Source organism: Triticum aestivum, chromosome 5A (assembly GCF_018294505.1).
Source record: "Triticum aestivum cultivar Chinese Spring chromosome 5A, IWGSC CS RefSeq v2.1, whole genome shotgun sequence".
Taxonomy (NCBI): Eukaryota; Viridiplantae; Streptophyta; class Magnoliopsida; order Poales; family Poaceae; genus Triticum; species Triticum aestivum.
Genome location: NC_057806.1, coordinates 555027498 through 555054960, shown reverse-complemented (window position 1 = coordinate 555054960; position 27463 = coordinate 555027498). Strand labels below are relative to the sequence as shown.

General features: G+C 43.3%; 3 pseudogenes; 2 read left to right on the top strand and 1 right to left on the bottom strand.

The window, feature by feature from the left end:
• The first annotated feature begins 5162 nt into the window (after positions 1-5162).
• On the top strand, positions 5163-13624 carry LOC123104733 (receptor-like serine/threonine-protein kinase SD1-8; annotated as a pseudogene).
• Positions 13625-15083: 1459 nt separating this feature from the next.
• LOC123101547 (receptor-like protein EIX1) lies at positions 15084-18590 on the bottom strand (annotated as a pseudogene).
• Positions 18591-21885: 3295 nt separating this feature from the next.
• LOC123104734 (G-type lectin S-receptor-like serine/threonine-protein kinase B120) lies at positions 21886-25830 on the top strand (annotated as a pseudogene).
• Positions 25831-27463: the final 1633 nt, after the last annotated feature.

Genomic DNA, 27463 nt, shown 5'->3' with positions numbered 1-27463 from the left:
AAAGTATGTTACATACCTTTCCAATAAGTGTTAGCCAATAATACTATTTGCATTGTTCAGAGCCTGGTAAAAAGAGAGACTGCTCCTTAGCTAATTGGTTATCCAACCAATAAAAGGCACACATGAATGTCGGATGTCAATAGAAAACATTAAGACAAATAGTCCTAAGAAATTTCTGAAGGTACTTGAACCAACAAATTTGTACCTCAAACATATATTCTACGTTAAGCTTCACAAGAACACTAATTGCAACGATGGAGTATGGAGGTTAATGGTACCTGCTATAGTAAGTCCATGCTATGCTCCTCACTAACAGGAAAAAAAAAGATTGATTGTTGAGTACAATGATTCCTCTTGTCCATTGCAAATGATTCCTACAGAATGTTAAAGAGTGTGTTCTTTATCTCCAAGGTCCCAGTAATATGCCAAAAAACAGGAGTGAGAGTGACTCCACAGTAATTACATTAGAATACCAAAAAAATAAATACATTATCGTTGTACAAGACAAACAGCAAATCCGTGTACACAAGTGCAACGTGGACTTATACGATCAGCAAGCAAAGTCTCCGTCTTACTGATCTTGAAAAACGCTTCTTCCTGCGCCATGTCAACGCACAAGAATAGGGGATCGCAACAGTTTTTGAGGGTAGAGTATTCAACCCAAATTTATTGATTCGACATAAGGGGAGCCAAAGAATATTCTCAAGTATTAGCAGATGAGTTGTCAATTCAACCACACCTGAAAACTTAATATCTGCAGCAAGGTGTTTAGTAGCAAAGTAATATGATAGTAGTGGTAACGGTAGCAAAAGATAATAGTAGCAAAAGTAGTGTTTTTTGTATTTTGTAATGATGATAGCAATAGCAACGGAAAAGTAAATAAGCGAAGAACAATATATGGAAAGCTCGTAGGCAATGGATCAGTGATGGAGAATTATGCCGGATGCGGTTCATCATGTAACAGTCATAACCTAGGGTGACACAGAACTAGCTTCAATTCATCAATGTAATGTAGGCATGTATTCCGAATATAGTCATACGTGCTTATGGAAAAGAATTTGCATGACATCTTTTGTCCTACCCTCCCGTGGCAGCGGGGTCCTAATGGAAACTAAGGGATATTAATGCCTCTTTTTAATAGAGTACCGGAACAAAGCATTAGCACATAGTGAATATATGAACTCCTCAAACTATGGTCATCACCGGTAAGTATCCCGATTATTATCACTTCGGGTTTAACGGATCATAACACGTAATAGGTGACTATAGACTTGCAAGATAGGATCGAGAACTCACATATATTGATGAAAACATAATAGGTTCAGATCTGAAATCATGGCACTCGGGCCTTAGTGATAATCATTAATCATAGCAAAGTCATAGCAACATCAATTTCAGAACATAGTGGATACTAGGGATCAAACCCTAACAAAACTAACTCGATTACATGATAGATCTCATCCAACCCATCATCATCCAGCAAGCCTACGATGGAATTACTCACGCACGGCGGTGAGCATCATGAAATTGGTGATGAAGGATGGTTGATGATGACGATGGCGACGGATTCTCCTCTCCGAAGCCCCGAACGGACTCCAGATCAGCCCTCCCGAGAGGTTTTAGGGCTTGGCAGCGGCTCCGTATAGTAAAACACGATGAATCCTTCTCTTTGATTTTTTTCTCCCCGAAACCAAATATATAGAGTTGGGGTTGAGGTCGGAGGAGCTCCAGGGGGCCCACGAGGTAGGGGGGCGCGCCCCCACCCTCGTGGACAGGTGGTGGACCCCCTGGTCTTCATCTTTTGCAAGGATATTTTATATTTTCCGAATAGGTGTTCCGTGAAGTTTCAGGTCATTCTGAAAATTTTTGTTTCTGCACATAAATAGCATCATAGCAATTCTGGTGAAAACAACGTCAGTCCGGATTAGTTCCATTCAAATCATGCAAGTTAGAGTCCAAAATAAGGGCAAAAGTGTTTGGAAAAGTAGATACGACGGAGACGTATCAGATAGATGGCTTGACATGGTGATCAAGAATTCTAATATAATTATTTTTCAACAACAAATCAAAGATTTGATCACACATGTTTGAATCGAAGGTATATGTTTTGTTTTCTAGCCGATCTTGGTGTGCGAATGGCTTTGGAGGTAAGCAAATGAATGATTCAGATTTAGAATCTCCCCATTCGGCTATGCATTGTGCTTTGCACCCTATCTTCGATGTATTTGGATAAGATATTATATTAGCATCGGATTTCTCAAAAGAATTTGATCTTGGCTTTAAATTTCTGAAACGAAAATAGTCAGAATACACATGTCTCAATTGAGACCAAGTGCAAGCCAAGTATTTAACAAGGAAAGCTACCCAATTAGATATGAAATTTTGATAAAGCAATGGGGAAAACTTTGGCTGCAATAATAAGTCACTATTGGTCTTTATAAATGGTACAATAGATTGACCGATATGTTCTATAATATTTTTATTGCTAACAAGTAAATTTCCCTTCTTCATTGGTCTTTCAAAATTACTTATGAGAATTTCTCTTATAAAAGCATCAACAATAAAGTTGCGACCAAATCGGAAGATAGGTAAATCACTTGCTAGACATACATTTTCAAACACGTTGGGAGAGCATGATGGTTGCGTTACTTGAACGATATGTTGTTCCTCTTTCGAATAGCTCCCCAACACCTTGTCATCCTGTTTTTCTAGAATAAATTCGGCATATGTAATATTTGATTCGGTCTTTTCAATAGCCGAATTAACTTTGTTATCCGAATCACCACCTTTTTTGATAATTCTATCTACACCCAATGCTTTCTCTTTTTGACACAATCTAGCTTGAATTGCAGCAGAATTAATAGGATTTCTCTCTTTTATTAATTCATGTAGAACAACATTGCATTCGTCCCAAAAAGACGTAAGATTTTTCTTAATGACCCAATCTGGATAGAACTGCCCCCCGACACTTTTAGACTCTTTTGGTAACGAGATGTCACCAAAATTCTGTAATTTTGCAGGGGGAAATTATATGCTACGATACTAGGTGACGACACATGTGATCCTATAGAATTTTCACTTATTCGGTTATTAGCGTGAAGGTGCAAAGCCGAATTATGAATACCCATAGTTGCATATGGTGCCAAAAAATAGTAGCATGAGGTGTAGCATATGATGACTGAGGGTAACTGGCCGGATAACTAGTAGTAGCATGGCCAATTCCCGTATCCACCAGCATGTTTTGATTAACATATTCCAAGCTAGTTGCCGATGAATAAAAATGTGAAACACTTTGTTGCATAATATCAGAAGTTCCTAGGTGAAGTGTTTCAACTTGATTAACGAAACTCATCATGTTGTTCATCGGCATATGGATTTACGGGGCTGCCGATGCATGGGAGTTCGTATACATATGTTCCATGTTGCTAAAATTATATGAGGTAGAAGCATGGAGATTTTGTTGCATCGGTTCTTGCACATAATTAGATGCATGATTGATAAAGCTAGGGCTAGTCGATACATTATGCTCATTAAATGATTTAGCAACAACATATGCATTATTTGCATCTACATAGGTGAATTGGGTATTCATCTTACCTTTATAGATTGCAAATCCTAGATGACAATCTCTTCGTAGCAAGAACGGGCCGGAGACCATTCAAAGCTTCGTCCCCAGAGGAGTCGCCAAAAAGTGTGTTCGCACGCGAACACGTCACCGTATACCCTCGACGTCGGGGGTGATGCACCGCAGCTCACGTCGAAGGAGACCCGTCCGGAAGCGCGGTACACAAGCAATCCGGCGGGTGCTTTTGAGGACCCGAAATCCCACACGCCCGGGAAGGACCCCGTCAGGGCACGTGGCGGCTATGGGCTGGCCTAGGTCGACCTGATCGCCCCTAGGGCCTCGAGGTTCACCATCCTGCAACAAGAAAAACAGATGAAGAACGAGGAAGAAGAAGAACTAGGGTTAAGGAGAAAAGATAAAAGATAAAAAATGGTAGATGATTTGATCGATTGTGTGTTGTTCAATCGGCCGTCACCCCTTAGGTATATAAGAGACGGCTAGACTTCCCGTGCAAGAAAAAGGCTTGGATTCACGTCCAAAACCCTAGTCAAATTCGGATTGATTTTGTCCGAACTTTTCAAAACTATTCGGTTTAAACTGGCTGGACCTTATGGGTAATTTTTGAGGTGGTAAACGACCTCAGATGGAAACGAGCCCAAAAGCAATCTTGACCGTTTCAACGAGACGAACAACTTTCATGTTGAACGTTTTTTTGATCAGAGGTCATCTTGAGGGCCAAATCATTCGCGCAAAACAGAATATTATTCGCGCTACCCATCAGACATGGTGTCTGGTGGGGCGCGCCACTTTTGGCTCGTGATAGGGGTGTATTCGGATGGTTGTAACTTTTGCATAAGAACTCGGTTTGAAATGATTTTTATATCAAAATCGATCATTTCGACGAGACGAAGATAATTCGTGTAAAAAGTTTTCTCATATGTGGCCATCTTGGAGACGTAATCAGCCGAATAGCGTTCTAAATACAAAATCTCAATACTTCGAACACAACTTCGGCCTTGGAAATGAGATCGGATGGCTATAGGCCAAATATAAAAGTTTATTTTTTTGATGAAACGAAACTTTCTAACTTTGAGCATTTTTTCATTTGAGGCATTCTCAATTATATTTTCAACCATGCCAAAATCTAGTATCAACACCACGCCCTCTCTCTTCTGGCGGCTTCGCAGCCGTTCCACTACTGCTTCCTCGCCTCGCACCGTCGCCCCCTGCCTCCACTCCCCGCTCGTGCTTCCTCCGGGCTGCACTCCTCGCGGGGCGTCCAGCGGCACGGAGACCATGGGAGGAACAGCGTCGCGTCAGGCTGACCAGCAGCGCCGGGCTCGTGGTGTTACCCAGCAGGTGTTCGACATAATGCTGAGGGCACGACCGCGGGCTCTGCGGTTTGGTAGTTTGCGGAATGCATCACTATGCTTACCGTACCAGTGGCTCTATCACAATTTGGCAAACTTCCCGTTTTATAAAGGAATGCAGGCCGCTCTGCTGATTTTATCTTGCTATATTCATGACGAAAAGCAGCAACGGCTTTGCAGTCACAGTCCAGAAAAAACAAGGTCGAGGATCTAAGCCTGATCGGTCGATGGATTGGCTGGCTCTCGCCAGCTGCACCACGGTCATGATCCTTCTCTTCCTGCTGTTGAGCGCTTCCCAAGACCGGCTTGTCCCCGGCAGGGCGCTGTCCCCTGGTAACACCATCGTCTCCGATGATGGTGGATTCGCCTTGGGCTTCTTCAACCCCTCCAATTCTTCTCCGGCCAGCTTGTACCTAGGCGTATGGTACAACGACATCCCTGAGCTCACCGTTGTGTGGGTCGCCAACCGAAATACCCCGGCCACCAACACAACTTCCTCAATACCGAAGCTCTCCCTCACCAACAACTCTAATCTGGTTCTTTCTGATGGTGGTGGTGGAAGCCGTGTCGTTTGGACAAGAGCCAACCTGACCAATGGTCTGGTCTCATCTACCCCGACGGCGGTGCTTCTAAACACCGGTAACTTCGTCATCCGATCGTCAAATGGCACCATGCTATGGCAGAGCTTCGACCACCGCACAGACACCTTCCTTCCCAGCATGAAGCTCGGCATAAACTACAGGACGCGTACCACCACCAAGCGGCTGGTATCATGGAAAGGCCCCAGCGACCCCTCGCAGGGGCGCTTCTCCTATGGCAGCGACACAAACAGGTCGCTCCAAGTATTCCTGTGGGACGGCGAGCACCCGGTATCTCGTGCCGCTCCCTGGACAGGGTATCTAGCCCAACAACAACTAATTGGGGACACAAATATCAGCGATCATATCATCTACCTAGCCTATGTCGACAATGAGGATGAGGCATACGTCACTTATAGTCTCTCCGACGGCGCCCCGTGCACCAGGTTTGTGCTAACCTACTATGGCGAGTTTCAGATCCAAAGCTGGAGCAGTAGGTCATCAGCATGGGTTGTCATTTGGAAGTTTCCAACTGTTGAATGCAACCGTTACAGTTACTGTGGCCCCAATGGTTACTGCGACAAGACGGCCACGACACCCACCATGCCAACATGCAAGTGCCTAGATGGCTTTGAGCCAAGTAGCACGGAGGAGTGGACCAGCGGCAGATTCTCGGCGGGGTGCCAACGGAAGGAGGCACTGCAAGGGTGCAGTGACGGCTTCGTGCCCTTGCCGGGGATGAAGTCACCTGACAGGTTTTTGTTTATTGGTGGAGGTAGGAGTAAGTATGAGGAGTATGCGGCAGAGTGTAGCCGCAATTGCTCCTGTGTGGCATACGCGTTCGCCAACCTGAGCAGCAGCAGGTTTGGAGGACACGTGACGAGGTTCTTTGTGTGGTCTGGGGAGAATAGACACAGGAAAGGTGGGGGGGGGGGGGGGGGGGGGGGGGCGCTCAGCGGCGAGACACTCTATCTTCGACGTGCAGGCATGGATACAACAAAAGGTATTAGATCTCAATTGCTCCCTCTTTATCATATTGGTCTTGCCATTTCTCTCTTTTTACAACTTGTTTTGTTTTTAATACCATGTTTCTAGTTCTATCATTCATTTGTGACCATCACTCGATAGAAATAGTTATTTCTCGGTCAATATAATAGCTGCCGGATCAAGATTTTCTCGTCCCTCTTGTAGTTGCACAAATATGATGTTAGTTTGATGGTTGTTAGTGATGACTTAGAAATAGTTATTTCTTATTCAACTGAGAAATAACAAAACCATTTTTTCTTGTATATCTATTTGTTGCACAGGTAAAAGAACAAAGAGCAATGCAGTGAGAATTGTGTTGCCAGTTGTAAGCTCTAGTGTTCTGATGCTCATATGTATCTCCCTTGCATGGTTAAAATTCAAAGGTACGTTTAGTTAACTCTGTTTAGTAGAAGGTTATATTGGCCACTTTATGAGAGAGTATGTGTCACCGTCTAAACTTGGACTACAACGTCTACTTACCGCAATATACCCTTAGATTACAAAATCCTCTAAAGCACATGAATGGAAACGAGATAAAATAATTTTGTAGACAGTTTAGAGCATGATTTAGCTACTATTTGTGGTGGTGTAACGATAACATGTAATCTAGTGATGGATAAGGTGGATTCCACATGTTGGACAAACCACATTCCCTTCTTGCCGCTTTTCATATTCATGCAATCGCAACAATAGAGATACTGGTTATCGTGGGGCTGAGAAACAGAGCAACATCTAGTGGCTGGGTGGTAGATGTGCCTCGTGGGTTATTTCCTCTAGTTCGATGAGTTCATAAATTAGGGAATAATATACAAACATCAATAGTTGTAGGGGTCAAATATAATTTTATTATTTCTTATTTTGTGATGTTCTCATTAGAGATGAAGTCACTTTTAACATTATGGGAGCAGGCAAGAACAAGAAAGGGACAACACAAAAGAATATAAGATTGGAGGGTATGAGTATCTCCGATGAATTTGAAGAAGAAAACTCTTCCCATGATCAAGAATTCCCATTTGTAAGATTAGAAGAAATTGCCTTTGCAACCCACAATTTCTCTAAAACATGCATGATTGGACGGGGAGGCTTGGTAAAGTATACAAGGTAACTCATTAAATATGTTCTTTCCTAGGATTAATTCTAATGAAGAGAGCTAATTTTTTCATACTACACAGTCAAGTATAAGATTTTCACTATATTTCTGTAGGGAATGTTAGGTGGTCAAGAAGTTGCAATCAAGAGGCTAAGTAGAGATTCTCAACAAGGAACAAAAGAATTTAGGAATGAAGTAATTCTAATTGCCAAATTGCAACATAGAAACTTGGTTCGACTTCTTGGATGCTGCAGTGAGGGAGATGAAAAGCTCCTGATATACGAGTATCTGCCAAACAAGAGCTTATATGCTACCCTTTTTGGTGCGTATTCTAATAACAAACCATGATTTCTATGACAACTTGAACTTGTTTCTTACATTTGTTTCTATTTTTAGATGAGTCGAGAAAACTGTTGTTGGATTGGGCGACACGCTTTCGTATAATCAAAGGGGTTGCAAAGGGACTTCGGTATCTTCACGAAGACTCAAGGTTCACCATAATTCATAGAGACCTCAAAGCTGCAAATGTTTTGTTAGATGCAGATTTTAAACCCAAGATAGCAGATTTTGGTATGGCGAGGATCTTTGGCGATAACTTGGAAAATGCGAATACCCAACACGTTGTTGGAACATAGTGAGTATCCTTTTAAAAACCCATATTGTTTTTTCACCAAGTTTAACTCCCATTAGACACCTCTTGTAATTAAAATGATCAAACCGTGGTTACATGGCTCCTGAGTATGCAATGGAAGGTGTCTTCTCTACCAAGTCCGACGTCTATAGTTTCGGCGTGTTACTATTGGAGGTTGTAACTGGTATAAGGAGAAACTCCATTAGTCAAACCATGGGATTCTCTAGCCTCGTAGTATATGTGAGTACACATGAATTCTGTCAAATGTCGTTACGAAAAGTGGATCAAATACAAGGAGTTTTTGTTGGATATTGAAAATTGATACTGATATGATGTTTTTGGTTGTTTCAGTCATGGAATATGTGGAAGGAAGTGAAACGCCCCGGACACACTCGCCGGTGGTCGTTACTCCTGACGGGATCTAGACTGGCCCCACAGATCAATACTAGTCTTTTCTGCGCACGTTGTCCTCACTCGTGCGCACCCGGGAGCAACTTTCCGGTCGGTCACCCATCCTGACACTACTCCAAGGTGAGCACGCTTAACTTTGGAGTTCTGTCCGAATGGGCTCCCGGAAAAGAAGGAATCCTTATTGATATGAGTAGTCTACCATCCCTAATAAGCCAAGCTATCACATACACCCCCACTCAGAGGAACCGACGTCCTCGTCGGGCCACAGGAACGTTCCCTCTTGGCACAAACGTCTGTGCTTCCAGTCCGGTACATGTGCCATGTCGAGTGCCACGACGGGTCACAAACGTCATGAACAACATGACCACGCACCTGTCCGCAACCATCCGTGTAACCACGAGGGTCGACTCTGATACCAACTTGTAACACCCTCGATGCGACTATATCTCCCACGTGTCGAGGCACGATTTAGAGGCATAATCGCATTGAAGGCATATGTCGCAAGTTAGGCAATCTTCATAACATCCCATGTAATATATAGATAATAAAAGGGGAGATAACATAGTTGGCTTACACTCGCCACGTCAATCAAGTACATAAATAACATTACATCATTCAAACACTCATGGCCCGACTACGGCGCCAAAATAAAAGATAACCCAACATGCGACACGGTCCCGATCACCCCAACTGGGCACCACTACTGATCATCAGGGAAAGAGACGTAGTATCATTGAGAGTCCTCGTCGAACTCCCACTTGAGCTCAAGCGCGTCACCTGGAGCGGGATCATCAGGCCCTGCATCTGGTTTAATAGTAATCTGTGAGCCACAGGGACTCAGCAATCTCGCACCCACGCGATCAAGACTATTTAAGCTTATAGGTAAGGCAAGGTAAAAATATGTGGAGCTGCAGCAAGCGACTAGCAAAAATGGTGGCTATCCTGTTCACAAAAGAGAGCGAGAAGAGGAGGCAAAGCGCGAGCGAGAAACTAGAGGGAAACTTGCGCAAGCATTACTCCAACACCGTGTTCACTTCCCAGACTCCGCCGAGAAGAGACCATCATGGTAACTCACACTGTTGATTCATTTTAATTAAGTTAAGGTTCAAGTTATCTACAACCGGACATTAACAAATTCCCATCTGCCCATAACCACGGGCACGACTTTCGAAAGTTCAAATCCCTGCAGGGGAGTCCCAACTTAGCCCATGACAAGCTCTCACGGTCAACGAAGGAATAGACCTCCTCCCGAGACGTTCCGATCAGACTCGGTACCTCAGTTCTTCAAGACACTTCGACAGGTTAAAACAAGACCAGCAACGCCGCCCGAATGTGCCAACAAATCCTGATAGGAGCTGCACATATCTCGTTCTCAGGGCACACTCAGATGAGACATCCTACGAGTAAAACCAACCCCCAAGTTGCCCCGAGGTGGCCCCGCAGTCTACTCGGTCGGACCAACACTCAGAGGAGCACTGGCCCGGGGGAGGGGGGGGGGTTAAATAAGATGACCCGCGGGCTCCGGAAACCCAAGGGAAAAAGAGGCTAGGTGGCAAATGGTAAAACCAAGGTTGGGCATTGCTGGAAAAGCTTTAATCAAGGCGAACTATCAAGGGGTTCCCATTATAACCCAACCGCGTAAGGAACGCAAAATCCGGGAACATAACACCGATATGACGGAAACTAGGGCGGCAAGAGTGGAACAAAACACTAGGCGAGAGGCCGAGCCTTCCACCCTTTACCAAGTATATAGATGCATTAATATAACATGACAATATAATGATATCTCAACAAGTAAATAATGTTCCAACAAGGAACGGTCTCCAATCTTCACCTGCAACTAGCAACGCTATAAGAGGGGCTGAGCGAAGCGGTAACATAGCCAATCAACGGTTTGCTAGGACATGGTGGGTTAGAGGTTTGACATGGAAATATGGGAGGCTTGAGAGCAAGTGGTAGGCATCGTAGCATTGGCATAGCAAAAGAGCGAGCATCTAGCAAAGCAAAGATAGTAGTGATTTCGAGGGTATGATCATCTTGCCTGCAAAGTTGTCAGAGTTGACTGGATCCTCGAAAGCAAACTCAACGGGCTCCTCGTTAGCGAACTCGTCTCCCGGCTCTATCCAAACAAGACAAACAAGCAACAAGGACACAATTAACCACGTGCAAGGATCAAACAATATGATGCAAACATGGTATGCTATGCGGGATGTGATGCGGGATGCATATGCAAGATGAGACAAGGAATGCATGAACCTGACCTCAACTTAGAAATCCAAGTGTTCCACTGGAAAGATGAGATGAAAACGCTTGAAAAAGATATAAAGAACGCCGGAATCGGAGTTACGGTTTGGAAATGGCAAGCAATTCAAAAATGACACCGGTCTGCGATTTACAGCAAGTAGCCATCTAAATGCAATGAGATGAACAAGCTACAGCACCCAAACATGGCGACAAAATACATGGCAGGGATGCATTCATGGAGCTTAACAAAAGTCTAGCACTGAGCTACGACCAATTCATCCATTAACAGGTTCAAACAAGCATGGCAAAAATGCATATGGTAAACAAATTTCAGACTTAGTGAAATTAACACTTGTCTGGAATTTCAGATCAGATAGCACTCTTTGGAGCATGAAAACTATATGCTACAGGACCTGAACATGGTAAAGTAAAGCATGGCATGAAGCTACTCAAAGAGCTTAACAAAAGTCCCTTAGTGACCTTGAGCCAAAAGGGATCAGAAAATACAATTGCAAGCATGTGAACATGGCAAAAACATAATCAAATCACAGACTTAGTGAAAACTGGAGCATGCTGAAACAGATATCAAGTAGGCATGTTTACAAACTCGATGCACTCACTACAGAGCATGTCATGACAAACTAAGCATACATCCATCAAGAATACACAAAATGCAAGCTAGACATGGCAAGAACAATAACATAGCATGCATGGATCAACTACAACATCCTCGGCAAAATCGCTAACAAGTAGACAATCTGTCCAGATTCACGAAATAACAAAAGTAGAGCTCGATTGACTCAAGCTAGGGTGCTCCATAATTGCAAACAAATACAGGGATGGATAGATCACTACAAGATTAATAAAACATCCTTACTGATCATCCTCAAAAGAGGCACGGATCACTAGGAAACAACATGAACATATGGCCATATGAGATAAACAAGTCAAGGACTTAGTGGAAACTGCTAAGTCCCTGAAATCGGCATTAACAAATGCCTCACTTTGCAAGCTTGTGCTAGTCACCACACACATCACAAAAATACATGGGTTGCACCTCTGGAAAGATGGCAAAACCCTTAACAAAACATATGTAGAACTCAGGGGCATATCATGCACACAATAATCATGGCAAAAATGACAAATATCTAAATGGAGCAGCAGATCTGACAATTATCTCAAGTAGCACTCTTCTAACAGCATTTCGGGTATCAAGATGAACTCAAATGAAAATGATGCAATGGAATGAAATGATGTACTCTCTGAGGCGCACATTTTGATATGCTATATGCGCAAAACGGAGTTATGGATGCAAAGTTACGGCACGATGAACATGGGCATATGAACTAGGGTTTCGGGAGAAAGTCAACCCATGTTTTTGGATCTAGATCTAAGATCCGATGCACGATTTACGAGGATGGCCGACACTGTTCACCGGCGACGGGGCACGGCCGGAGTAAGCGGGCGAGGTGGAGGTCGGCGCGGGCCGGCGCCGGAGTAGAAGGCGGCGGTGCGAGGCGGGTGGAGCGGCGACGGTGGTCGCCGGAAGTGGCTCCGGCGAGGGCTTGCGGCCGTGGCCTGGTGCGGCAAGCCGGGCGGCGGCGGAGCCACTGGGGATGGCGGCGCGGTGGTCCGGGTCGCCGGCCTCGGGGAAGGAGGCGGCGGGAGGCGAGGCGCCTCGGCGGCGGAGGAACGGGCCGGGAGGGCCCGCCGTGGGCTCTCCGGGCCTCGGCGTGGGGGCGGCCGGCGGCTGCCACGTGGCGCGATGGGAGAGGGCGAGGGGACGGCGACGGACGTGTCCGGCCAGACGGACAATGTCCGGCGCGGCGGAGGAGATATTTTTTTAAGGTTTCGAGGAGGGGATCCGAGATTTGGAATGGGGGAGGTATATATAGGCATAGAGGGAGTTAGGAGTGTCTAAATGAGGTGCGGTTTTCGGCCACGCGATCGTGATCGAACGCTCTAGATGATGGAGAAGGTTTAGATGGGTTTTGGGCCAACTTGGAGGGGTGTTGGGCTGCAACACACACGAGGCCTTCTCGGTCCCTCGGTTAATCGTTGGAGTATCAAACGAAGTCCAAATGATACGAAACTTGACAGGCGGTCTACCGGTAGTAAACCAAGGCCGCTTGGCAAGTCTCGGTCCAATCCGAAAATGTTTAATCCTCACACACGAAAGAAAGGTAGAAATGACCACCGAAGAAGAACGAAGCGCCGGAATGCAAAACGGACAACGGGGAAAATGCTCGGATGCATGAGATGAACACGTATGCACATGCAATGCACATGATGACATGATATTAGAAGCATGACAACGATAACAACACACGGAGACAAAACCCGAACCCGAGAAAATAAAATAACTTAAGGCCGGAAACGGCAAGAGTTGGATTACATATTGGGTAAACCATATCCGGGGTGTTACAGGAAGAAAGGACCAATGAGCTGCAGGACTCATCTATCTTACATACTTCACCAGATGAAATTTTGCTTTGCATCCATGTAGCACTCTTGTGTGTCCAGGAGAACCCCTATGATAGGCCGCTCATGTCATCTGTTGTGTTTGTCCTAGAGAACGGGAGCACCCCACTTACATCCCCCAATCTCCCCGCCTACTTTGCGAGACAAAGTGCTGCAACGAATCAGATCAGAACTGACATTCTTAGACCCGTGAACAGTTTTACTCTTACTGAGATAGAGGGACGATGAAACATATCTGTAGTTTTAGCTATATCGAAATGCTCTCGACGGAAATAATACATTAGATAAATCAAACACTATTGTTAAATGTATGGCTAAACAAGTTAGCAATGTCATTTTCAAAAGAAGGAAATATGTATGTATCGTGTGTTGCTTAGTAGTCATTATCTTTGAGTATGTTCTATATTCTGTTATTCGTTTGCAGAATAGTCTCAGTTACAAAAACTACTCCCTCCGTCCTACAATGTAAGACGTTTTTGCAAGCTATGTTAGTTTTTTGGGATTTTTCTGTTTTCTTAGTTTTTAATCGTTTCTTTCTCCATTCTTACTTTTTTTTAATTTTCTTTCTCCATTTATTCTGTTTTATTCAGGTTGTTTTTCTTTTTGTCCTATTCCTTTTGTTTTTTCATCCTTTTTTGCATTTCTTTCTTTGGTTTACTTTGTTTCTTTTTCTTTTTTATTTTATTCATTTCTTTTGGTTTTTATTCTACATTTTTTGTATATGTCAACAACATTTCAACATTTTCCCAATCAAATATAACATTTTTAATACACAGTCAACTTTTTTTGTATACACATTCTAAGCATTTTTCAAATGCTTGATCAACATTTTCAAATATAAGATTAACAATTTTTGAATATATGGTCAACATTTCTCCAATACACACTTTAAAGTTTTTGAAATGCTTGATTAACATTTTTCAAGTACAAGATTATTATTTTTCTAATACATGATAAAAAATCTATTTACATTTAACAATTTTGAAATGTTTGATTAACATTTTTAAGATGCAATATTAACATTTTTTGAACACACGGTCAACATTTTTTTAAACACATTTAACATTTTTCAAATGCTTGTTCAATGTTTTTTTTAAAATATTTGATTAACACTTTTTATATACATGATCAAATTGTTTCATCATTTTTTAATATGTGGCCAACATTTTTTTCTGTACACTTTAACATTTTTCAAATACTTTTTCAAACATTTAACATTTTCCAACTTGCTTAACATTTTGTATAAGATTTTCGTATACGTGATAAACATTATTATCTATACACGTTTAACATTTTTTAAAATTCTCGGTCAATATTTTTCAAATGTTTTGTGTAAAGTCATTTTCGTAATATATTTATGTAGAATATTTAGACGTATAAATAAACAAAAGTAAAAAATAAAGAAAAACAAAAAACGTGAAAAAAAATGAAGAAAACAAAAAAGGAAGCTATTGTTTTCTGCGCGCCTAGGCCGGTCCAACTCGCGGCACCTCTTCAGCTTCGTTATCACATCGCCATGGCCCGTGGAAAAAAAGCGTCGCTCCTCGCCCCCATCCCCTCCTCCGGCGGCTCCGCACTCCACATCACCTCCACTTCCCCTCTCGTGCTTCCTCCGGAGTCCGGACGCTGCAGTAGCCCTGGCGCGGCCTCCAGCAACACAGAGATTGGGGGAGGCTGTCAGCTCTGACCAGCAGCGGTCGGCTGGTGGTACTGGTACTGGTATATATACCCGACAGCTGTTCGACGAAATGCCCAGGCTTCGTCCAGAAGCAGAACTATCTATGGCAACAGGAAGGATGACTGATCAAATCAACCGACAATGCATCGCTATGCTTATATATACCACACCAATGGATCGCTCACAATTTGGCAGACTTGCTCTCTTACATGAATGCAAGTTCTTTCTGTTACAAAGGCAAGTCGTTTGATATCTATATATACTCTGGATCTTGTCCCGGTTCATCATATTTTGTCTTGCTTTATGACGACAAGCAGCAAGCAGCAACAGTCCATCAAATACTTAACCCTGGACTGGAGTACAAGCTAAATGCGGGAAAACTCACAAAATATAAGCATGGATCAGGAGCAGGAGATAGGAGGAGAATCAGAAAGCCCAAGCTGGTCTCTCTTTAGTCTCCGGTCTTCGGTGAAGCATCAGCAGTTTGTGCATATTTTGGCCACAGACATTTGCATCTTGCCCTGTAGAGATTATCTAACAGTTGGAAGTAGGCAACCCTCCAGGTCTTCACGAATAACAAGATGACAAAGACCATCCAAAGTCCCGTGACAAACCCTACAGCCAGTCCAAGATACAAATCTCTCTTCTTTGCATTGTTACCTTCATGGTGATCTTCAGTCACCCCGGGTCGTGAGCAGCTCATGGATAGAGGAGGTCCACATAGATAGTTGTTGCCGATGTACATGGATTCTGAATTAGACAGTGTCTGTAGCTGACTTCCCGAGGGTATTCTTCCAGAAAGATTGTTATAGGACAGATTTAAGTGGCTCAGTGTTGTTATCTCTGTCAAACTCCATGGAATTTCACCGTAAAGCTCGTTGAATGAGAGATCAAGAGATTCCAATCCTCGCAGCAGGCCAATCTTGTCTGGAATCTTTCCACTGAACTGATTATGGGAAATATTCAGAAGCTTCAGTCCAAAAAGGGATGCTATTTCTTCTGGAATCTCTCCAAGTAGATTATTGCAGGAGAAATCAAGGCCAACCATATATACAATTGCACTGGTGTAATAAAGTTGTTGACCTTTCATTACTATTTGTTGGCTGTCATCATATTTTATTGCTTCAATGTGGTTGTCTACTCCTGTACTTCCGAACTTGCTCTCCAAGGGGTTATCAGATCTTGTTTTGCTATATTGAGCCATTGCTTTTAATTTGGCCAAACCACGAGGTATAGCTCCTGCTATTCTATTATTTGCAAGGTCCAAGAACTGGAGATGTACTTGCTCTGTTAGCTCAAGTGGAATAGAACCAGAGAACATATTATGCCGTAACAACAAAAAAGACAAATATGGCAATTTCCCTGATGTCCACGTTGGTAGCTCTCCTTCGAACTTGTTGTGGGAAAGATCAAGTAATGTCAAAACTGGACTGTATTGCAAGAATTCAGGGAATTTGCCAGATAGGTTGTTGCTGTGCAAGATCAGAGCCGACAATTGCCTGTTTCCGGGATCTACTGTTGTGTTCAGTTCTTCCTTATCATCTCTACCTTTTGAACATTGCGGAAGTTGTCCTACTAGAAGGTTTTCTGAAAGATCCAACACTTGCATATACTGCAGTTGACATACATATATTGGAATTGTTCCATTGATATGGTTTGCGAACAATACAAGCTCTCTAAGCATTGGAGCTCCAAAGTCCTGGGGAAGTGGTCCCGATAAAGAATTCCTGGAGATATCGATTCTGGTAGCAGTGGCAGCAAACCTGTGAAGCCATTTGAGTTGAGGTCAAGCATTTGTGCAGAAGTCATAAATTCCAGTGTTGCTGGCAGCCGACCACTTATTTGATTACAAGAGATATTTACATAGCTGACATTGGAGAATACAGTCCAAAACCAATCAGGGACAAGATCAACTATGCCTGCAGCTGAAATGTCAAGTTCGAAAATATCCTTCTGTCCTTCAAGCCACAATGGAAAATGAGGTCCCATTTTGGTACTTGCAAAATTAGCCACTTCCAGGTTAAATGTGGGGATCCAGTTTGAGCTGATAGTGATGTGTACAGGGTTGTGAGATAAACTCAGTTCCATCAAGTACACTAGACTTGCAAAATGTTCCTCTGATACAGAACCATTCAACTGGTTGTTGTTTAGAATCAATGACCGTAGATTAGTCATCTTGCCAATTCCCAAAGGTATTGACCCCACAAGCCTATTATCAGAGAGTTGAAGATCAGTTAAATTTTCCCACTGTTTAATACTGCTTGGAATCCTGCCAGTAAGGTTGGTAGCAGACAGATCTAAGGACCGCAATTTACTCTTTGTACACGCCGGAAACCCCTCCATAAAATCTGACATATCCTGGTCGATCTCATTTGACCATAGCTCTAGCCAGCTGAGGTTGCACGAGTTTTTGAACAGTTCGGATTTTACACCTGAGAGGTAATTGTCACCTAGCCTCAGTGTCTGAAGAGATGGCATGTTTCCGATTGCATCTGGAAGTTGGCCAACTATTTTGTTACTTGAAAGGTCAAGTTCCTTGATGATGAGGACATCCCAGAACCAGTAGGTTGGACTCAACGTATCAATTCTGTTGCTATATAGATCAAGCACCTGAACTGAACTCAGATTTGAATGCAGTCTGGGTTCATGTTGTAAACTGAGTCCACATTGACTGAGTTGAAGGACTTCCAGAGAAGGAAGAAGGGTGACCACCCGAACCCAATCAGGAATAGTGCTGAGGTTCACTCCACTCATGTCAAGGGATCTTAGTAAACCAAGGCGAGATAACCATGATATGTCATCAGAATGCAAAAGAGTATCAGAGAAAACAGTGGCCTCAAGGTTAAGGTGGAGCAACCTAGAGAGGTTACCAAGCTGAGGTGGCACTCCCTCATCGAAATTCATGCAAGCAAGGTTCAGATATGTCAAGCTCTTGATGGAGCCTAAGAATTTTGGTATGGTCACACCTACCCCCCCGAGGTTGTTTCCACTTAGATCAAGATGCTTCAAGTGTTGTAAAGCAAGCAAAGAAGAACTTATCTTCCCCTCCAATCCGCCGGATTCCCCATGAGGCATGCACCAAACAAAATTCTTGTCGTCTTTGATGATGGCATTGCGGAGGCTGAGCTTGACGACGTGGCCTGTCTTGTTGTCGCAAGTGACCCTGCTCCACTGGCAGCAGTCATGGCCTCTCCAGGAGTCCAGTCGTTTTGCAGGGTCACTTGTCATGCCGGTTTTGAAGGAGAGCAGCGCCGCCCTCTCAGCCGCGATGCAGCTCCTGTTGGATGTTTCTCCGACATAGGAAGAGGAGGTGGCCATGGACATGGTGGTGGCTGCTAGGACGATTAGAAGGCAGCTGGCTGCACCCGAGGCAGATCGTGTTGCTGTGGCTATTGTGTTATTTCTGTGCAAGGCTAAAACGGAAGCCCAGGGAATATATACGGTGAATTGCTTGACGCGAGAGGTTGGAAATTCCTCTCCTTCAGTCGCATCGCAGTGAATGCGTCCATATAGTATCCGCCGAACGAAGGGTCAAGTAAGAGTAGTAACACGAAGGGGACGATTATGTCGTGAAAAGGAAAGATTTAATCTGCACAACGGACATTCAGAAATATTAGTGCCTGTAGCTATCAATCAGTTTCAGTGATCAATGAACAAGAGGAAGAAATGTGTGTTGTGTATTGTCGGAACCATGAGCAATCAGGACTTGGGTTGCGCTGCCTTGAATCTTCTATCTTCATTTTCAGTTGAACCATTCTAGCCCTTTCTTCCATGAAGGCATGCAATTGTTTTCCCTTTATCACACTCATTTTTTCTTGCAAACAATCGCAGAGGAAGGGTCATCTCACGTACGTTTGAAGCTGGACAGATGGCCTGTTTTCCCTTAGACTGTTTCTATAAAGTAGTATAAACTAAGCTTTAATGCTAAGTGAGTTCTCAAAATCTGCTCAAGTTTCCAACATATGTAATCATCTTTCTCTTGATTGTGTGGAGGGAGGGAGGGAGGGGCGAACCCTATTTGACGCTCACTACATCAAATTGCTCGCGATTCACAGGAGGCGTCAAGCCAAGGTGAGTTGGGCTGGCCCATTAGCTAGCTAGTACCTGCTATAGCAATCCTGGTTTTGGGAACCTTCTGGAAGGTTCCTGTCTGGCCTTTTACATTTTTCCTTGTTTTCTTTTTAAAAAAAACTTCAGAAATTTCATTTTTTTGTGAAGAATGTTTAATTTTTTTAAATCTTTTGGAATTTTAGAAATGTTCATGTTTTTCAGAAAAAGATCAAAACTGTAAAAAGTTGTTCACATCTCAAAATTTCTAAAAATCTTCAGTATTTTAAAACCCCGGCTGAAAACCAAAAAATCGATCGCTACAGTGTATAGCTCGTGTCTGGCTCAAGAGAGGATGGAAAATCAAACTGAATGTTTTCACGGTAGCAATCTTATTCTTTTGACTGAAGATGGGCCTTTTATTTTTTTTAGTGGATGTACCCCTTTATTCAATAATAAAAGAGTGCGGATTCCCCAAGAGACACACACCAAATAAAATTCTCATATCCTTTAAAAAACAAATAAAATTCTCATCGTCTTCGATGAAGACATTGCGGAGATTGAGCTTAACTACGTGGCATGTCTGGTTGTCACACGTAATACCGCTCCACTGGCAGCAGTCATGGTCTCTCCAGGAGCCCAGGCGTTTAGCAGGGTCACTTGTTATGCCAGTTTGAACTTTGAAGGAGAGCAGCGCCGCCCTCTCAGGCGCGGCGCAGCTCCCGTTGGATGTATCTCCGGCATAGGAAGATGGTGGCCATGGATATGTTGGTGATTGGTAGGACGATCAAAAGGCAGCTGGCCGCATCCGGGGCAGATCTTCTTGTTGTGGCCACTCTGTTATCCGGGGCAGATCTTCTTGTCATGCCAGTTTGAAGGAGAGGCGCGCCACCCTCTCAGGCGCGGCACAGCTCCTGTTGGATATTTTTCCGGCATAGGAAGGTGAGGTAACCTTGGATACGGTCGTGATTGCTAGGACGATCAAAAGGCAGCTGGCTGCATCTGGAGCAGATCTTTTTGTTGCTGTTATCTTCCCTGCAAGGTTGGCGAGGAAGCGAGATAATATATATATGGTGCATCACTTGACGTGAGAGGTTGGGAATTCCTCCCCTTCGGTTGCATCACGGTGAATGTGTACTTATCAGTATCCGCAGATTAACGGTCAAGCAGAGTAGTACCACACAGCAAGGGACGATTCAGTGGCGAAGAGAAAAGAAGGAATCTGCAGAACGGACATTCAGAAATGGTAGTGCCTGTAGTTATCAATCAGTTGTGGGACGTCAGAGTTCCTTTAAAGATCAAGGTGTTTATGTGGTTTCTACATAAACAGGTGATCTTAACAAAGGATAATCTTATTAAGCGTAATTGGACAGGACCTACTAGGTGTAGTTTCTGTGATCAGGGTGAAACCATTAAACATCTTTTCTTTGACTGCCCACTAGCTAGAATTCTTTGGACGACTATTCAAGTCGCTTTCAATATTACCCCACCAAGGTCGGTTAACATGTTGTTTGGGACATGGCTAACTAGGGTAGAGCCCGGGTTAGCAAAACATATTCGCTTGGGGGTTTGCGCTTTTTTGTGGGCGCTTTGGAATTGCAGAAATGACTTCGTCTTTAACAGATCAACAAATATCCATGTTTTGCAGGTTATCTTCCGAGCAACGGCTCTTATCCGTTCCTGGTCGCTACTCACTCCGACGGAGGCCAGGGAGCTTTTGGTTACTGCTGCTATCCGATGGGAGATGGTAGCTCGGGATATATTCAGCCGGTTTGGATGGCGGTCGTGTAACAGGATAGGCAATTAGTTTACCTGTCTATTTTGGAGCCAAACGGCTGTGATGTATAAGTGCTTTGGCTAGCTTGTGTATCTAGCCTTCGGGCTCTGTGTGAGCCTTTTCTTACTTTTCTTGTTGACAACCTTGAGACTTGGAGACTTTGTGGACTATTTTATGCTTAATAAGATGGCCGTATGCATCATGCTGATGCAGAGGCCGGGGAAGCCCCCCTTTTCGAAAAAAAAAAGTTATCAATCAGTTTCAGTTATCAATCAACAAGAGGAGAAATGTGTGCTGTCTGTTTGCCGGAACCATCAGCAACCAGGACTTCTGGGCTGCTCTGCCTTGTGATGACCGGGAAGGCTTTGCCTTACCCAGATTTGAATCCCCCAAGCTGAAAGCACATTGACGGGAGACGATGTGGAAGAGGAATGAATGCGGATGAGGGAGAAGGATTTCTCTGGGATTTGTTTGTAAATCAGACATTCCACAACGTTCATTCGTTTTTGTAATGTTTCACGACTGATCTCACTGTGATAACATCTGCGAGGATTTTTCAAAAGAGATTGTTATACAATTGGTGGCATGACGCAGTACAGGCTGACACGTTACCTGCTACAATTGCAAAGAACAGTCAGGAGTGAAGGTGACTGTTGAAGTGTCGATACGCAATAGCTATCCGTCCGTTTATAGCTTAATGTTTCAGTCACTATTCTGAGTTTCTGACCAGTCAGCAGTGAAGGTCGCATCCCAACTCAGAGGTGGACAGCTGACATGTCAACTCTTGACCACTTGGAAAATTGGAAGTCAATCTACCAGAATTCCAAGAACACTGCGTTAGAAAATCATCTGATTCCGCGATCAAACATTCGTCGATGCTCGGTTCGTCAAAGCATCGCTTGCTTGTAGACCAAGGACTGGTACAACTATCTACTTACTCCCAGTTAGCCACCTTCATTAGTACTAAGATCTTGGCCTGATCGATCAATGGATTGGCCGGCTCTCACTCTCACCAGCTTCACGGCGGTCACAATCCTTATCTTCCTACCGTTGAGTGCTTCCGACGATCGGCTTGTCCCTGGCAGGGCGCTGTCCCCAGGTAACTTCATCCTCTCCGATGATGGTGGATTCGCCTTGGGCTTCTTCAGCCCCTCCAACTCCACTCCGACCAGCCTGTACCTATGCATATGGTACACCGGCATCCCCGAGCTCACAGTCGTGTGGGTCGCCAATCGAGAAACCCCAGCCACCAACACCACTTCCTCTCCACCAACGTTCTCCCTCACCAACAACTCTAATCTGGTTCTCTTCGATGGTAATGGTGGCCGCTGTGTCCTTTGGACAACGACCAACGTGGCCACCGCCGTGGGCTCATCTACCTCAACGGCAGTGCTTCTGAACACTGGCAACCTCGTTATTCGGTTGTCAAATGGCACCATGTTGTGGCAGAGCTTCGGCCACCACACTGACACATTCCTCCCTGGCATGAAGCTACGGATAAAAAATAGCACACATGGCACCGCTGAGCATCTGGTATCCTGGAAAGGCCCTAACGACCCTTCGTTGGGGCGCTTCTCCTATGGCAGTGACCCGAACAGATCCCTACAAGTATTCCTATGGGACGGGGAGCACTCGGTGTCTCGCAGCGCCCCATGGACAGGGTACCTAGTGATGAGCCAAAGCCAACAACTTGGGGGCGCAAGGGCAACTAACGTCAGCGATTTTATCATCTATGTGGCCTTCGTCGACAAGGACGATGAGATGTACATCACCTATAGCCTCTCCGACGGCGCCCCACGCACCAGGTTAGTGCTCACCTACTATGGCGAGTATCAGCTCCAGAGTTGGAGCAACAAGTCATCAGCGTGGGCTGTCCTTTGGAAGTGGCCGTCTGCTGAATGCAACCGCTACAATTATTGTGGCCCAAATGGATACTGCGATGAGACATCCACCACGCCTGCCGTGCCAGCATGCAAGTGTCTCGACGGCTTTGAGCCGACTAACACGGAGGAGTGGACTGCAGGCAGATTCCCGGCAGGGTGCCAAAGGAAGAAGGCGCCGCGATGCAGTGACGGATTCTTAGCCTTGCCGGGGATGAAGTCACCTGACATGTTTTCTTCCGTGGGCGGGGACATGAGTACGTTCGAGGAGTGCACAGCAGAGTGCAGAGTGCAGCCGCAATTGCTCGTGCGTGGCATACACGTTCAGCAACCTGAGCACTGGCAGGTCTGGAGGAGACGTGACCAGATGCTTGGTGTGGAATGGGGAGTTGGTTGACATAGGAAAGATAGGGGAGCTTGGCGGTGAGACACTTTATCTCCGGCATGCACGCATGGATGCAGCAACTGGTATCAGATCTAGCTTTGTTATTTGTCTATCATTCTACAACTTTCTTTCTTTTCAATAACATGCTTCTAGTTCCATCATCCATTTTTGTGACAGTCAGTTAATATATTAGTAGTTGTATGATCATGATCTTCTCGTCCCTTTTGTAGTTCCACAATCTGATCTTTAAGTTAAGATGGTTGTTACATGACTTAGAAATACTTATTGCTCTCAAAATAGGCTTTTGCCCTGCTTTATACATAAAGCAACGAAAATGTTTTTTTTACTGTGTATGTATTTCTTGCATAGGTAGAAGAACAAAGAGAAAAACAGTGAGGATTGTATTGCCAATTTTAAGCTCTAGTGTTCTGGTACTCATCTGCGTCTTCCTTGCATGGTTAAAATTCAAAGGTACGTTTCCTTGACCCTGCTAAGTAAACCGTTATATATTTTTTGCGGGGAAAGTAAAACGTTATATTTGACCACCTTATGGGAGTGTAAGTCTCACCACCAAAACTTGGACTGCATCATGTACTACCATAATAATAATATACCCTTCCCCGCAAAAATAATAATAATAATAATATACCCTTAGACTACAGAATCTTATAAATCCCCTGAGTATATAAAACGAGAACAAATAACTTCTTAGATGGCTTATAGCATAGTTTAACTACTCTGAGGAGTGATGCAATGATAACGTACGATCTAGTACCAAATAAGATGGAGTCCTCATGTTAGAGAAACCACATACTTCTCTCGCCCTATTGCAATCGATCGTTCGTACACCATGTCCGCCAGAGCCCTTGCACTTTGTGTGTGTGTGTGTGCGCGCGCGCATACACACAGAATGGGTCACGTCGATCATAGGGGTTGCTGTCTTGTTTCTTTCCATATCATTGCAATCGCTGCTCGGAGATACTTGGTGTTGAAGGGGTTAGCTTAGCTGAATGTACACTCTGCCACATGGTGGTAGGGACACATCGGGGGTTATTTCATTTGCTTCCATGAGTTCATAAATTGGGGAATGGTATACCGACATTAATAGTCAGGTTTCAAATATAACTTTTTTCTTTGTTATGTATGTGATGTGCTTATTAGAAGGGAAGTGACTATTAACACATTGTGGGAGCAGGCAAGAACAAAAAATGGAGAAATCGAAATAAGATAAGTTTGGATGGTGTGAATACCTCTAATGAATTGGGAGAAGAAAACCCTCCCCATGATCAGGAATTTCCATTTGTAAGGTTAGAAGAAATTGTGCTGGCAACCGACAATTTCTCTGAAACATGCATGTTTGGACAAGGAGGCTTTGGTAAAGTATACAAGGTGACTCATTGAATAGATAGTTTCCTAATATTCGTTCTAATAAGAAGAGCTACCTATTTCATATCGCCAGTCAAATCTAATATTCACATTATATTCTCTAAGGAATGGTAGGTGGTCAAGAAGTTGCAATCAAGAGGCTAAGTAGAGATTCTCAACAAGGAACAAATGAATTTAGAAACGAAGTGATTCTGATTGCCAAATTGCAACACAGAAACTTGGTTCGACTTCTTGGATGTTGCGGTGAGGAGATGAAAAGCTCCTAATATATGAGTATCTTCCTAATAAGAGCTTAGATGCTACCCTTTTTGGTACGTATTCTAATAACAAACCGATTTCCTAAGACAAGTCAAAACATTTATTTGCTTACATTTGTTTTTTTAGATGACTCAAGAAAATTGTTTTTGGACTGGGAGACACGATTTAGTATAATCAAAGGGGTTGCAAGGGGACTAATGTATCTTCATGAAGATTCAAGGTTCACCATAATTCATAGAGATCTCAAAGTTGGAAATATTTTGCTAGATGCCAATTTTAAACCCAAGATAGCAGATTTTGGTATGGCTAGAATCTTTGGTGATAACCAGCAAAATGCAAATACCCAACGTGTTGTTGGAACATAGTGAGTATCCATTGGAAGAAAAATCATATTGATCTTTTAGATTGAACTTTTATTAGATACCGCTTACAATTGAATTGCTCAAATAGTGGCTACATGGCTCCTGAGTATGCAATGGAAGGCGTCTTCTCTACCAAGTCTGATGTCTATAGTTTTGGTGTGTTACTGCTGGAGGTTGTAACTGGCATAAGGAGAAACTCCATTAGTCAAACCATGGGATTCCCTAGCCTCACAGTTTATGTGAGTACATACAAGACTTAAAGTCAAGTTTTACTTCTAAACATGGATTAAATTTCCAAAGCGTTTTTAGTTTTAAACATAGTATGAATAGGAATACTAATATGATGTTCTTGGTTTTTCAGTCAAGGAATATGTGGAAGGAAGCGAAGACCGATGAACTGCTAGACTCATGTATCGTAAATACTTCACCGGTCGAAGTTTTGCTTTGCGTCCATGTAGCACTCTTGTGTGTCCAGGAGAACCCAGATGATAGGCCGCTTATGTCATCTGTTGTGTTCATCCTAGAGAATAGAATCACCACACTTACAGCCCCCAGTCGCCCCGCCTACTTTGCACGACAAAGTGCTGAAGTTAGTAATATAAAAAATGACATCCGGACTTCCGCGAACAGTTTTACTCTTACTGAGATAGAGGGCCGATGAAGTAATAATTTTCAGGTTTAGATGTATAAAATGGTCTTGAAGGAAAAAAAGTTGATCAATCGAACACTTTGGTAAAATGTATGGCTCAGCAAAATAGCGATGTAATATTCCAGAAATAAGCAATGTATCACCTGTTGCCCAGGAATCATTATGTTGGAATGTGTTTTGTATTCTGGTTCTAGAACTCCAGATAGCAGTCTCAGGGGGTGTTTGTTTCCAGGAACTTTTTTGTGTAGGGACTAGAAAAAATCCCTCTTAGAGACTTTTTTACCAAACGGGAGGGACTTTTTAGGGACTAAACTAGGCATTTGGGACTAAATGAAGAAGACTCTCAAGAAGAATCTTTTTGAGACTTTTCCAACAATGCCCCTCCATGCACCCATTGGTCCGCCACCCCATGATGTTTTTGATTGTTATTTTTTTATATACTAGGGGCAACATGGTCATTTAATAGCCTCTAGGAAAGGACTAGGGACTTTTTAATCTTTGGAAACAAACAGGGAGGGACTTTTTAGGGACTAGAAACTTTTTAGTTGGGACTAGAAAAAGTCCTAGGACTAGAGAACCAAACACCACCTCAGTTACAAAATAGAAAACAAAAATATTAAGACACTACTTTGTGTGTGTGTGTGTGTGTGGAAATTAAGACACTACTTGACAAAAAGGACTCTGAAGAAAAAAAAACTTCGATGAAGGTGACATTGGATACAAGTGATTAGGTAGTGGTGTTCTTGTCTATGCTTCTTGCAATGTTTTTGTGTTTACATGTAAAAAAGGTGCAGGTCCAGAATCCATGCTTTTATACTAAATTAGGATGACGAATTTGACAACAACCAATTTATATCTCAAGGAAGCATCTTTTAAACTCAATGGCCCTTTCATTTCCATAACGGTCATAAACATGAACTGACTTCACGTGGCACATCTAGGCCTTGTAGGAAGTCCCTTTTGTTTCCGCACTGCTGTGTATAATTTTAGCTTATATAAAGTTTGAACTATCGGTGAAACCTGAATGCCTTGAACTCCGTTGCCTCGACGGCGGCCTCAGTGACCCCCCCCTCCCCCCGCGGCTTCTCAGCCTACACCATGTTGTTAAATTGGTGTAAGACAGTAGTGCAAAATGATGCTATTAAGCCCCGGTTATTGCACATCCTACTGTTAAACTATGTGCGGCGACTGATCCATCGGGAACGATTTACAGAAGAGAGACGAGTGCGATACCAATCACACAATTTGATTGTACAACCAATGTGCGAGAACACGCAAAACACACACGTTTACCTACTATGAATCGTCTACATTACATTGCACACGATTGACATAAATGAATTACGATGATGGAAAACATCACAAACATATATATTACACATTTGCGAGCAGGTAAACCCTTTACTCATTTATCAATCTCCTTTTCATTCTTCATTGTTTTTTTTGCGAATACTTTCTTTATATTTTTTTAATTGCTCGAGGACAAGCAAGATTTAAATTTGGAGGAGTTGATGGCTCAATATTTTGTCACTTTTGTAAGGGTATTTTCATTGGGTTTTCAAAAGGATTTCGTTAATTCTTGTAATTGTTTTAACACTATTCCTTTAAGAAAGAAGAAAACTTCATTTTAAGGGAAACCAATCAA